The sequence below is a fragment of the Desmodus rotundus genome, chromosome 12, assembly GCF_022682495.2.
Source record: "Desmodus rotundus isolate HL8 chromosome 12, HLdesRot8A.1, whole genome shotgun sequence".
Taxonomy (NCBI): domain Eukaryota; kingdom Metazoa; phylum Chordata; class Mammalia; order Chiroptera; family Phyllostomidae; genus Desmodus; species Desmodus rotundus.
In genome coordinates this window covers 97390371-97403845 of record NC_071398.1, presented here as the reverse complement: position 1 = coordinate 97403845, position 13475 = coordinate 97390371, and positions in this window count along the sequence as shown.

Sequence of the window (13475 nt, the reverse complement as noted above, 5' to 3'; positions counted from 1 at the left end):
GTTTCCCAACCACCGCCAAGCCCAGAGATGCTTATTTTAAAAAGCAAGGGAATGTGGGACTCACAGAATAAGACCATGAAAGTGGGACCCTGAGGTCCTAACATTGTCCTAACAAACTCCCCCAGTGACATGAAAGCCACATTTGAGAGTCATTTCCAAGCACAAAGCAGAGGCAGCCCAGCCGGGTGGCTAAGATGGGGCTGAGTTCCAGCCGTGGTTCTGACATGTATTGGAGTGCGGGCACATCCTGTGCCCCCCGTCTGTTTGTCCGCCTGCAAGAGGAAGGAGTCACAGTGCCTCCTTCCTAGGGTTGCTTTAGGATGCAATCAGCTACGACCACGGAGTGCCTGGCACAGACTTGGAACAGCGAGAGTACTTGGTGGGAGTTAGCTTGGGAGTTAGTATAAAAGAATGCTATTTTTTCTCTTGGACAAAAAAAATTGGAAAGAATAAATAAATTACTGGTACCAAATTAAATATAGCTACCAACTCCCACTTCCAGGGCAAACTCAATCATTTAAGTCATTTGTGGGAGAAAAGCAGCTATAACATAATGCGAAGTGCCCTGGAATTGGAGCCATAAAACCTAACTGGAAATCCCGTCTCTGGCACTTAGCAGTTGTGTGGCCTTAGAAAATCACTCCACCTTTCTAAGCACCGTTTCTAAGCACCTGTAACACAGAGGTTACTAGCGCCTGCCTCCAGGAGGGCTGCCACCAACCTGACAGGAGAGAAAGGATGCATGCAAAAGCACCTGATGAAGATATTTCGTAAAAGGTAGCTTTCTGCTAAACTCCACCTTGAATTCATTCTTTGACTAGACCAACAATACCATGTACCACACACAAAGCTACTGCTGCATGATGTCAGGGGGAGAGGGAGGAGGGGGAGCGAGCATAAACACCAACACCGGCGAAGGTAAAAGCCCGGGATCTTGCATCAGAGCTCTTGGTTTAAATCCCAGCTGTCCTAGGCACTGACAGGTGTGATTTTACCAAAATCACATAATCCCTCCAAATCTCAGCTTCCGCCTATGTAAACTAATAGATGTTGTAAACTGAGTAAAAATAATACAGACCTCAAAGGGTTATTGAGAGGAGAATCCAGGAAGTCCCTCTATAAATGTTTCTAAAAGTACAAAACGTCCTTGGACTCTGTTAAGGTTTCCCTGTCCTCTGTTTATTTTGATAGTAAACAGACACAGACAACAGTGCAGGGAGGGCCAGAGGGAAGGGGGCAGGATGGGGCGGGGCTGGGTGGAGGTGGGCAAAGGCGGGAAATGGGGACATCTGTGATATTGTTAACAATAAAAAAATATTTAGCCCTAACTGGTGGTGTAGCTCAGCGGGTTGGGCATTGTCCCGCAAACCAAAAGGCCAATTCCCAAACAGAAACAGAGACAAGCTGATGGTTGCCACAGGGGAGGGGGGGAGGTTATTGGAACAAAAAGTAAAAGTAATAAAACTAATACATTAAATGGGACAATTGGTGGGAAAGAATACAGTATGTGCCCTGATTTTTTGTGCCCTGGGATAAATCAGGAGAATTCAAAGAAATGGGGCCACATGGAGGCTTCGCTTCCCTGCGCCTTCTCTCTCCATGCTCATGTAAGAACTCAGCTCAGAGCTGAGGCCTCCCAGACTCGACTGTGACTCATCGCCAGTTCTGTGGGAAAAGGTTCAGACCTCCCACCGCAGAAACATTAACAAACGGCTCCCCCTGCTGACCCAGCTTTCAAAACAGCTTTCGAAAACTACCGTTAGTGACTTCTCAATTGGTCCGGCTCACTCAGTGCTTTCTGAGGAGTCATTTACAAAATCTTCATTTCATTCAATGAGTTGCATGCTTCTGTTTTTCAGTGGGGAACTCAAGGGTCCCAGATGGATGGATTGAATGAGACCAGTGGCTTTTAACGCCCCTGTGACCTCCACTTCAGGGGACCAAAGATACTTGAATGAGAGGAAAAAACTAAAGTAGGTCTATCTCTGCAACCCTGCCCACACTCCAGCTTTTTTATCTGCTTTCCATATTGGAGTACCCAGGTGATTTTATTCGGGAAAATGACACCCTGCTAAAAAATCTGGAAGCCACTCATTCCTTCTCTTCCCGATGCAAAAGGATTCTGTGTATAAAGGTTCAACTCTGCCATCTCAGTACCTCTCGCCCCCGGTTCTGCAAACCAGTGGAGATGCCCAGAGGGAATAACTGGATATACAAGTCCGAGCTCCTGAGAGACAGCGGGTTCTCGTAAAGACAGCCCCGGGCGATAGAGAACTCCGAATACTTGCAATACATTCAGCAGGAGGGCATTATTTCTATACTGTTGTTGTACTACATATTAACTAAAGTCACTAAAAGCAATTCTAGGAGGGACCAAAATAGCCCAGTACAAGTAAGCAGGTACCTGATGTTCTAACAAGATCACATATCCTTTAGAAATCTTCCCTGAGTGTGATTCCTGTCAAATGAGGTTTCAGTAAGAGTGCAACTCCCTACCTATATGTGATCAATCAAGGGAGCATCTGTGCTTTAACAATCAATTCCGCCAAAGTGTGTAGAAGCATTGGGGCAACCTGGGGACCCAGACTTCTGTGCCATAGGGTTGCCCGCAGTAACTTGAGCCTGAAAAGTTGTCTGCACTGATGTCATCAACTGCCCAACTGGTAAAAAGGAAAAGAGAAAACTTCAATGCAGTGTCTTCATTTCATTTCAGTAGTGTGCTTTGTGGGGAACCCCTCAAGAGATTCTAACTGCAATGCGTACCCCTGCCTAATGAAATGACCTGACCTGTTGAAACGTTGGAGTATACCTCCCAGAAATGAATAGGTAAAATAGGTGTGCTCCCTGCCCTTGTAGAGCTTACATGCCAGCACAGAGATGGCAGCTAAACAAATCATCACAAAATAGATAGGTAATTCCAGACTGTGAAAAGTGCTTGCAAGGGACAGTCCCGGCAGAGAGCATGGCAGAGTGACCTGATTTAAACCGTGAAGGGCTGTGTTAAGGAAGTCACATCAAAGACCTTGCAGGTCATGGGAAAGCTGTGTGTTTTACCTAAGGTAAGTGTTGCAAACAAAATCTACTGCAAAGGAGTGTCTAACAGCCTTACTGAGCTATAATTTTCCTACTACACAATTCACCCATTGTAAGTCTACAGTTTGATGTTTTAGTAAATGTACATACACATTATAATTGGGTGCAGAATGTTTACCAACTTTTTAAGTCAATGGGCCATTTATATTTCTTCCTTGGTGTTTTCACAATTCCTATTGTTTGGCTTATTTATTATTAATGATCACAAGGGCTCATTTTGTTTCACAAATATTAATCCTTGTGTATTACATATGTTGAGCATATTTCCTCTTTGTTTCTTTTATTTTATGGTAACTTTCATTGTGAAAACACTTCTAATTTTACATAAGCTCTCTGTCTATCTGGGGGGGTGGCTTCTAGATTTGGGGTCTGGCTTGTGTCTTTCTCTCCCCAAAACTACTAAAATAATCTTTGTATTATTTAGCACATCATGAAGTACTTTATTATGCTTAATCCTCTGAACAAGCTGAAATTTAGTTTCTAGCATGCTGTGAGATAAGAACAAAGTTTTATCTTCTTCTCAATAATAACCAATTATCTCACTAGTATTTATTAAATACTCCATCCTACCCTTTGATTTGAAAGGCCACCTTTAATATACTAAATTTCCATAAGCACATAGGCAAATGTTACCGGACTCTCTAAAGTTGACCTAAGACAATATTTTTACGGTAAGAGATGACAGTAATTCCTGATAATAAGATCATGGTACTGGAGTAGCGGTGTACTTGTCTCCCCAGCAAGGGGTCACGCGCCCCCCTCAGAGAGATAGAATGTCAAGCCATTGAGGACAAGCTGCTTTGAAAGGAGGATATAGGCTACATCACATCAGATTTTACTCCCAAACAGACTAAATATCTGTTGAGCCAGATTTTCCTGATGCTCCCGAAGGATGGCTTCTACTTCAGCTTCAGCAGCTCTGGGGACCATAAAAAGCTAAACAGCTATGTTCAGAACAGATTTCTGACCACAGAGGCAAAGACCAAGGAGAGATCAATAAAAGCTGCAAATAATGCGATGCTTAGAAAGGCAATGAGGTCACAAGGTGAGGAATGAGTAGATGGTGGTCAATACTGGAGGAGTGGTGCCCACTGCTCTCCTGCCTGCCCTGTGAACTATTTACCTGTGGGACCTGGCTGCACTTTGTTCAGGGGGGAACTTACTGGCAAGCATTTTGGATTTAACAACTAGTGAACTAAAAGTCTATGATCAGTGGGGAATAAAGCATTGACCTTTACAGAAAAGGAATAGGCTGTACTTTAAGTCCTGCCAGATGGGACCATCCTAACGGTTAAAATACAGGCAAGTGCTACAAATCAGAAACCATCATTCTCCAAGCCTTGAATATCCTAGAGGCTTGAGGTTTCCACCAGACACTGTTTATGTGGGGCCATGCGTTGTGGGAATTTTCTCAGCCAGAAAAAGGCTTGGAGTTAATTTCCTTATTTGGTTTTCTTCTACTGTTACATTCCTGAGAAACTAAGAGCAAGGGTTTTGCGTTGAGTCAGTTCTTGCAATATTCTTATTAAAACCAGATCAAGTTATTAAATACTTTCTCCTCAAAATCTGTAATATTAAAATAGCTACTACATATGCCACTCCCTTTTTACAGATAAGAAAACTGACACTCAAAGAATTTAAGTAACATGAAACTAGTGTATGGCATGGCCGTGATTTAAATCTAGGTCCAGCTGATTCCAGAACTCATGAACTGAACCAGCGTACCACACCCACCCAAAGTCAGGAGTGGATGGAAGGGCTGGGGTACTGGGTGTGAGCTAAGGAGGTTGTCATCTTTGTCTAGCACAGAAACTATTAGAAAAGGGGTTTTATCTGAATTTTTCTAGATAGAAATGAGAGGAAGCAACGCTTGTTTTCATAAACCCAGGTACACAAATCATCCTACAGCTGTGGCACTTAAATTAAGAAGTTGATGCTGTACTGGTTGGTGTGTCTCAATGGATTAAGTGTTGGCCTGTGAACCAAAGGGTCCCTGGTTTGATTCCCAGTCAGGGCACATGCCTGGGTTGCAGGCCAGGTCCCTAGTTGGTGGTGTACAAGAGACAACCACACATGGATGTTTCTCTCCCTCTCTTTCTCCCTCCCTTCCCCTCTGTCTAAAAACAAATAAAATCTTTTTTAAAAAAGAAGTTGATGCTTAGCAATTTAGAGGACTTGTGTACTTTGTTGCCATTGTTGTTTATCCTGTCCAACAAAGGGCAGACTCACGAAACCATCCTAAATTGACAATGTTTGGTCAAATTTTTCATCCTCCTACCGCAGTCAAATGTCTCAATTTAATTTCAAACTAGAATTTTTTAATGTTATTTTTTAATGCTTCTCCTTTCTTGTTGACACAGACTACATTAAGCTCATTCTCCGCTCGTTTCCTTATTCGATGTCATTCAAGGCAGGTGACATGTACAGTGCAGAGTGTGGTCTGGTTTTGTGATCAGATAAGCAGCAATTATGAGCAGTAGACTTTAACCAAATCTGCTGAACAACCAGGTCGGATTATGTGGGTCAGGGTAGGGGACGGAGGAAATTCTGAGTGTGATAAAAGTACAACCTAAAAGTCACATTAGGAGGAAAAAGGAGTTTGCTGAAGGGGGCAATTTTTAAAAGATAGCATGAAATCCAGAACTCTTAACTTTCAGATAAAAATGCTAAGAGGGTAGAGGGAAAAAAGCCAATTCCCAAGGCAGGACCAGCTGCCCTGATTTCAGGTGAGATACCTAAGCTTCCGAGGCTGTAAGTAAATCCCATTAAGCAAAGGTAAATTCCTCCACCACCAGGAGAATGTCCCTTTACCCTGAAAAATAGCCCAAACTTGTCCAAGAGGAAGAGGCTTGGATTCATACCCTGAAAGTGAAACTAGATGCAAGTGAGTTCATTAGTACTTTGTTTTTCTAAACCAATCAAGTATTTGATCCAGAATATCAAATCATTTTCATCATTTATTCGAACTGGAACTGTTTCCCAGCTACAAAATGCTTTAGATCAAATGAGCTCTTGAACCCATCTTGTCCCAGAACTATAGGGCGCTACAAGAAAAGGACTATGGGAAGAATTGGGCACAGTAGCAGCTTCTGAGGGAGAAAAAATGTCCCAGTATTATTGCCCATGACCTGAGAAGCACAGACAGGTAGATGAATGTAAGAATGGCACTTAAATCCAAGAAGGTGACAAGCGAGGGGTGCTCTGTTCTTCCCAGCCCACATTCAGAAGATCACCTTCTGCCCTCAGAAACACATTCTAACAATGGCATGGATACAATAGAAAGTAATTGGCAGAGGGTGATCCGCATGGTGGGGCACTGGGCCCTGTGTGCCATAGAGAACGTCAGGCAGGGCAGGAGGGTTGGGGAACATTGGTTTGGAGCTCTGGAACATTGTTCCTCCCACCGTCTCACCATCAGAAATGACCTAGGAGTCCAAACCAGAGAATGGATTACCCACCTTCTCCTGAGAGACCACCAGAGCTAATGTCAGCATGTCTCACCTCCCTATTTACCTTGGTCACCCACCAAAGTCCAAGCTTCCAGGTCAGACATCATCAACGGACTCGTCTCCGCCTGGGGCACTGTACACACCCAACTGGCCCAGCCTCCCGTCACTCCTGAACCATCCACACGTTTCTACCGTGTTTTGTGGAACTCACAGATGCCATCTGCAGAACCCCTCTACCCTCAAACACTTCTGAGTGTCCCCGGCTCTCTATGCTTCCCAGTAGCCCCTGTGTGCACATGGCTACACCTGGATCCTTCTCAAGTGAATGATACTTTCTCCACATTCAACATATCACAAAGCCTGGAGATGATACAAGCATCTTTGTTCCTCATTCCTCCCCAATTCCACAAAATTCAACTCAGTGCCCTTGAACTCTGGCAGTGTCCACTACCTCTTTATTTGACATCATCCATCACCCTCCCATCACTTGCCCTTGATCTTTGAAGATGGGAAGCTCCTGGTTTCCTGTGTTCCTCTTCAGCACAGTTGCTGCCATCAACCTTGGTGCATCTACAACCAAATACATTAGCCAGCCAAGACCTTGGCCTCTCAGGTCCTTGACTTCCTCATTACCAAGGATCACTTCCTGTCTCTGAAATCTTTGCTTCCAGTATTCCGTTCTCACTTTCTAGCTCTTTCAGCTCGTGAATCCTGCAGCCTCACCGGAAATCCAACCTCCTGTCACCATGGCCTCATGGCCCAGCAGAGCCTGCATCTCTCCAGCTACCTCATCCATACCTGGCAGTCCACTGTAACCATCACTCCCTGCAAACACTATCGCCTGTCTTGGCCCCTCTTTAATTTTTCTTAGCAGTAGGCAAAGCTTGGATCTGCCTAAAAGCAAATCTCCATCCACTCAGCACCTGCACACAGGCCATTGAAAACAGATTAACACACAAGAGTGCTGACTGGTTTCAACTTCAGCTCCTGATAGGAGCCTTTGGGCAATAAAGGCAAATGTCTATGTTATCTGGGTGACTCAGCTCAGGTGAGTGAGACTGAAAGGGAAACAGGAAATAATCATGAAAATAGGGGCCACAGACACACCCACAGGTGATAAGACTGTGTCTGGAAACCAGCCAGTGTCTTTCCAGAATGTGAATTTCTCCTAAAACTGCTACACAACTTTCAGGTTCATCCAGTATTTTAACGCAAGGTTTCACAGTGGCATGGTTCATTCCTAGGATGTGACTGTGAAGGCCTGAGTCTCTCTTTCCTGTGTGCTGTTTCCCACAAAAAGATGTGGGGTGAGAAGTTCTGAAATAACTCCACCCAGATGGTTAAAGCAATATAGAGTTGTACAGAATTAAACATACCTTAAAATAACCGGCTGGAACAAATTTATCCAGAAGTGGGATTGCTGGGTCAGAGGTAGTTCTATTCTTAGTTTTTTTGAGGTATTGATAGGGGACTCAAGAGTTGGAAATTTTTAGTTTAAGTAATAGTTAATAAGCTTAGCAATCAATGCACATAAAAGCTATTGTTCCAGGAACTGAAGGTATGAATCACCCTGACTCCAAGAGACCATAAGCAGTCCCTACCTTTGTGCCTCAGGAGGACTGCAAGCAACTCAAGATGGTATCTAAGCCATTGTACTCCAGGGGGAGATGACCACCACCCAGGACACAGCTAAAGACCACCACCCAGGGCCCAGGCCCAGGGAGAGAATACTGTAGTTTTTAATCCAATTAACTTTTCCCTGAATTCCAAACCCCTTACCTACACTTCGTTCTCCTTATAAAAAGGGCCATTTTAAAATGGAATTTAAGACTTTCCATTAGGGTATGAGCCCGCCGTCTTCTCAGATCACTGGCCATCTGAATAAAGCCCCCCAAAGGATTCAATGCCTGTCTCTGCTTATTGGGTTCGGTAAGTGACAGGCAGCAGGAACGCCGGTTTTTTCCGGTTTCAGTGTCACCACACTGCTTTCCACAGTGGCTGCACCATTCTGCATTCCCACCAACAGGGCTCCAGGGTTCCAGTTTCCCCATGGACTCTCCCACACTTGTCTTTTGGATTTTTTTGCTGCTGTTTTTGTGTGATAATAGCCATTCTATCAGGCATGAGGTGATATCTCACTGTGGTTTAGATTTGCATTTCTAGGACGATTAATGATGCTGAGCATCTTTTCCTGTCTGTTGGCCAAATCAGGATCTTGCAGAGATGTTAGCCCTCTTTTGCTTACTGTGGCTCCATTTACAGTAACCACCCATGGAAACAACTGAAACGCCCATCAACAGGTGAATGGATTTTTCAACTGTGATGCATTCGTACAATGGGATATTATTCAGCCTTAAAAAGGAGGGAAATCTGCAATGTGCAACAACAAGGATTAACCTTGAGGACCTTGCGCTAAATGAAATAAGCCAGTCACAGGGCACAAATGGTCCCACTATATGAGGTATCTAAAATAGCCAAATTCCTGGAACCAAAAAGTACAATTGGGGTTGCCCAGGGCGGGCAGGGAGCAATTGTCAGAGGGATGGGAGTTGCTAGTCAATGGGTATAAACTTTCAGTTACGCAAGATGAGTATGTTCTAAAGATGCCCCGTGCAGCATCGTGCCTGTAAACAACAATATGTGCTGCAGAGTAAAAACCTGTTAAGAGGGAGACAACATGTTAACTATTCTTACTACAATGTATATATTTACATACACTTTTTTTTTAAAACTTGCTTAACATTGACATATTCTTTGCTTGACACAAGGGTCAAGACTATTTATTATCTGTGGACCTTGGGCGAGATATTTTACCTCTCTGGGCCTCCATTTCTTTATCTGTTAAATGGAGCAATAATAGCACCTACTTCAGAAGGATACAATGAGAATGAAAAGACTCCAGTGCTTGAAATGAAGGCCAGGAGATAAGGAGCATTAACTTTTATTGTGCATTAACTTTTATTGTTTTTGCTGTGTTTATGCTGACGAGTCATCAATAAGATAGAGAAACATCCCCCAGAAGGAAATAAAAAAACCTTTTCCCAACCTCAGCCTGTGGATAAAATGTTCCCCTGGTCTCCTTTGAAGTGCTCTGCACCAAAATGCTCCCAGGGCACAAAGGCCCTTAGAGCAGATACAGGCCATTCCCTGGTGACGCGTCGCTATGAATGTATGGCTTACCTTCGTACAGAGCGTCCATCATGATCCTAGGGGCCTCAGTGGGGCACAGTAAAGGAAAAGTTGGCTAGGATTCCAGAATGGATCAGATAAGCCGCTGATCCATACAAGCAGGGAGAGAAGCATTCTGGGAAATCTCAGAACTTTAACAAAGAGGTCAGTGGATGGGACTCTTTCTTTCCCTCTTACCTCACCCTCAAGTCACAGAGCAATGGAGCTGGTTATCAGAAATCTTGAGCTGCCTTCCTCCCAGCCCACCAGAGGGATCATGTTTATATGGAAACATTTAAACTCTGCTGCTTAAAACCCCTCCATGCCTTCCCATTCCACACCACACCTTCTATCACTATTTTGGAACAAGCGAGCATGCTGGTGGAGGGAGTCTAACAGGATGAAGACAGGAAGTCCCTAGAGATTGGCTGGGTTTGTGGGAACCCCATTTGCAGGGAGGACAACCTCCCTCTCACAAGTTACAACCCATCTTCTCCTCCTTGCCCATTTCTCAGGCCTGGAGGAACTTGATCCCCTGAGGACAAAGCCAGAACCCTGTCCCTCCCATTTCCCATCTCAAGCAGCCAGTGAAAACCTGGCTTCCAAATCACAGCTGCCCCTGAGCAGGAGAGTACAGATGTGAGCCCTCACAACGCCAGCTCTGGGGAAGCAATGTGGCTCAGTGGTTAGGAGCATGGTCTTCTGAGACCCATGGACAGGGTTGGAGTGTTAACTTGACCATTTTCAAGCTGTTAATAAATCTTTCTGAACCTCAGTATCTCATCTGTTACAGGATGATAGGAGTTTCTGCATGACAGTTGTTGCCATAATTAAATGCGATGTCTGGCACATAGTAGCTGCTCAATAAACGTGGGTTGATGTTAGTTTTAAAACCTTAATTCTAGAAACTAGAAGTGTAACCTCCTTTCTCCCCTCTCCCACACAGGAGAAGGCACACAAGCCTCGCATCATTCTATCAGCTATGATAACATTATGAGAAAAGTGAAAAAAAGTCTAGGGTGACTGGAGAATAGGAGAATTGAGACTTGGCACAGAGGGTGAAAGTCAGGCAAATCCTTGATCTGTGTAGGCCACGCTAAGCCTCTTCAGGGCTGAGGCTGTTTGACTCATCCCTTATCTTTAGTGGCTCTAATCGAGCGCTTTGCATAGCAGCAGAGTGCTGAATATTTGTGACATGCAAAAGCGAACGTGTGAAGTTACAATTACTCAAGCTCAGCTGAGTCAGGTGGCCTGAAAAACTGTGAGGAGCCCCAGCAGATGGAACAGGCTGAGTCTAGCTGGGAAATTTACATCTGAATCCTTGTTTCTTGCTTGATGAACTCATCCGCTGAGTCAGAAACCATTTTCCCAATGTTCCTGTGGAGTCAGATGGCAAACGCTTAACTTTCTTGCTTCCAACAATTTTCTAAATGGAAAAACAAAAGTTTTAAAAATAAAACATGTTCATTTTAGAAAATCTGGAACATACCCAAAATATACGTGACAATTTAAATCCCTGTAATCTCACCAGCTAATTATGTACTATTATAACAAGATTTTCTCATGTCATTAAAGATTCTTTAAAAGTATGATTTTATTGATGTAACTTTCTATTAACGCATACATCAAACTATTTTCAATCTCTTTAATCATCTCTCTGTTCTTGGACAGGTGGATAGTTTCCAAATATCCGCTATACCCTTGTAAATGTATCTTTAAATACATCCCTAATGATTTTCATACTTGATAGTCCTAAAAATAGTCTTACAAGTCCTAAACACATAAAGGAAGCCCAGAAAAGGCGGAATAGCATGTTGATGTAGAATAGCTTACCAGCAGAAATCCGTAGATTCTTCTACAAATAACATATATCACACATTTCCAGTCAAAATTCCAGCATGACTTTCAAAGAAATGTGACTAATTAATTCTAAAAAGCATAACAAATAGCTAAGATACAAGCAAAGATGGGGGATTTTTCTCACCAGCTATTAAGACATACCACAAAGCCACAGCAAAGAAAATATTCTCATACTGGCCCAGGAATCGACAAATAGGTCAATAGCATAAAACAGGGATCCAGAAACAGACCCACATGCATATGGAAACTTCATGCACCACAGCGGTGGCATCGCTATGCAATGAAGAGAAAGAAGATAGATTATTTAGGGAATGATTCTGGGAGAGTTGGTCACTACATGGAGAAAAGCACAGGTGGAACCCTACCTCACACCACACACCAATGTTAACTGTCATAGATTGGATACTTTAATCTGAAATGGAAACCAAAATAAAGAAAAATATAGAATATCTTTGTGACCTAAAAATGAAAAGGAGTTAGGAAGGAAAGCATAAAATCCACAAACGATTTGGGGGAAAATTTGTGGATTTCAGTGTATTGAAATAGGATGTCTAGGCCCTGGCCAGTATGGCTCAGTTGGTTGGAGCATTGTCTCATAACTGAAAGGTTGGCAGGTTCAGGTGCCCATCAGGGCACCTACCTACGTTGTGGGTTCAATCCCCAGTCCAGGCACATACAAGTGGCAACCAGCCAATGTTTCTCTCACCCTTCCTCTCTCTAAAAAACAATGAAAAAATGTCCTCAGGTGAGAATTTAAAAAAAAAGGATTTCTTTTTAAAGAAGGACATTGTAGGCAAAGGTAACAGATAAGGAACGGCCTAGAATATATTTGCCACCTCTAAAACTCAAAGAATGAGTATGTAGAAAATACATATAACTTCTGTATATCAACAAGAGGCAGGAAATCCAACAGAAAATTGGATAAAGAATTACAATAGGCAACTCATGGAAGGAAGAATCTGAATATCTGACAAATCAATGAAAATATGCTTACCCTCTCTAGCAATCAAAAAATGTAGGTGAACATATCAATAAGATATTAAATGTTTAAATTTTGATTCAAAGGATTTCTAGGGACATCTTTCTTAATGAATAATACCATGAATATTATGACATTTCCAGACTCATTATACTCTTGCTAGTATACCAAACATATTTTCTCATTTATTTCTCAATGATACAGAGCTGCTCCCAATAGTAACAAACCATTTTAAGATAATCCACATTCATAAAAGCTTTTTCACATCTTTCAGGAGCAAATCCCCTAAATACTATATGAGAGACCTCAGAGACGGGTTTCATAGGTTTATCACTTTCTGTTACAGTAAGCGCCATGGCACTCTACCTTTTATGTAAATATAATTTACCACTTACCGCAAGACCTCCCTAATTGGGTTAATAGTCTCTTGGATCTATAAAAAGCAGGGTGAAAGGAGAAATGGTCACTTACACTAGCGGTGTGCTAAGGGAAGACTAGAAGGGCGAGAGAACATTTCCTGAAGTTTAATTGTATCAACAAAAAAAGTAGAAGACATTTGGATTGGCTCAGTGTCCAGCACCACTTACAAATGAGGAAAAAGGAAAACCGTGTTAACCGTATTGTTTTCAAGCAGCGTTGAAAGTAAAACAATCTTAAACCTGACTTGGGTCTATCAACATAATTAATAGTTAGACTTTCACCTGTATAAAGAAGGGTTTTTACTCTTTCAAAATTCTTTAAAGTTTTACTGAGAGACTTAAATCATCTGTGCTGTTAACACTGTTTCCCCAGCTCCCCACAATTTTAATAAAAGCAAAACAAACAAACCAACCTTATAAACAAGTCTGTGAAGTGGTGACTGTTTGAAAGCTAACCCTTTAACAGCAACAACAACTTCCAAGCTAATTGCTCCCGTCCACTAGGAA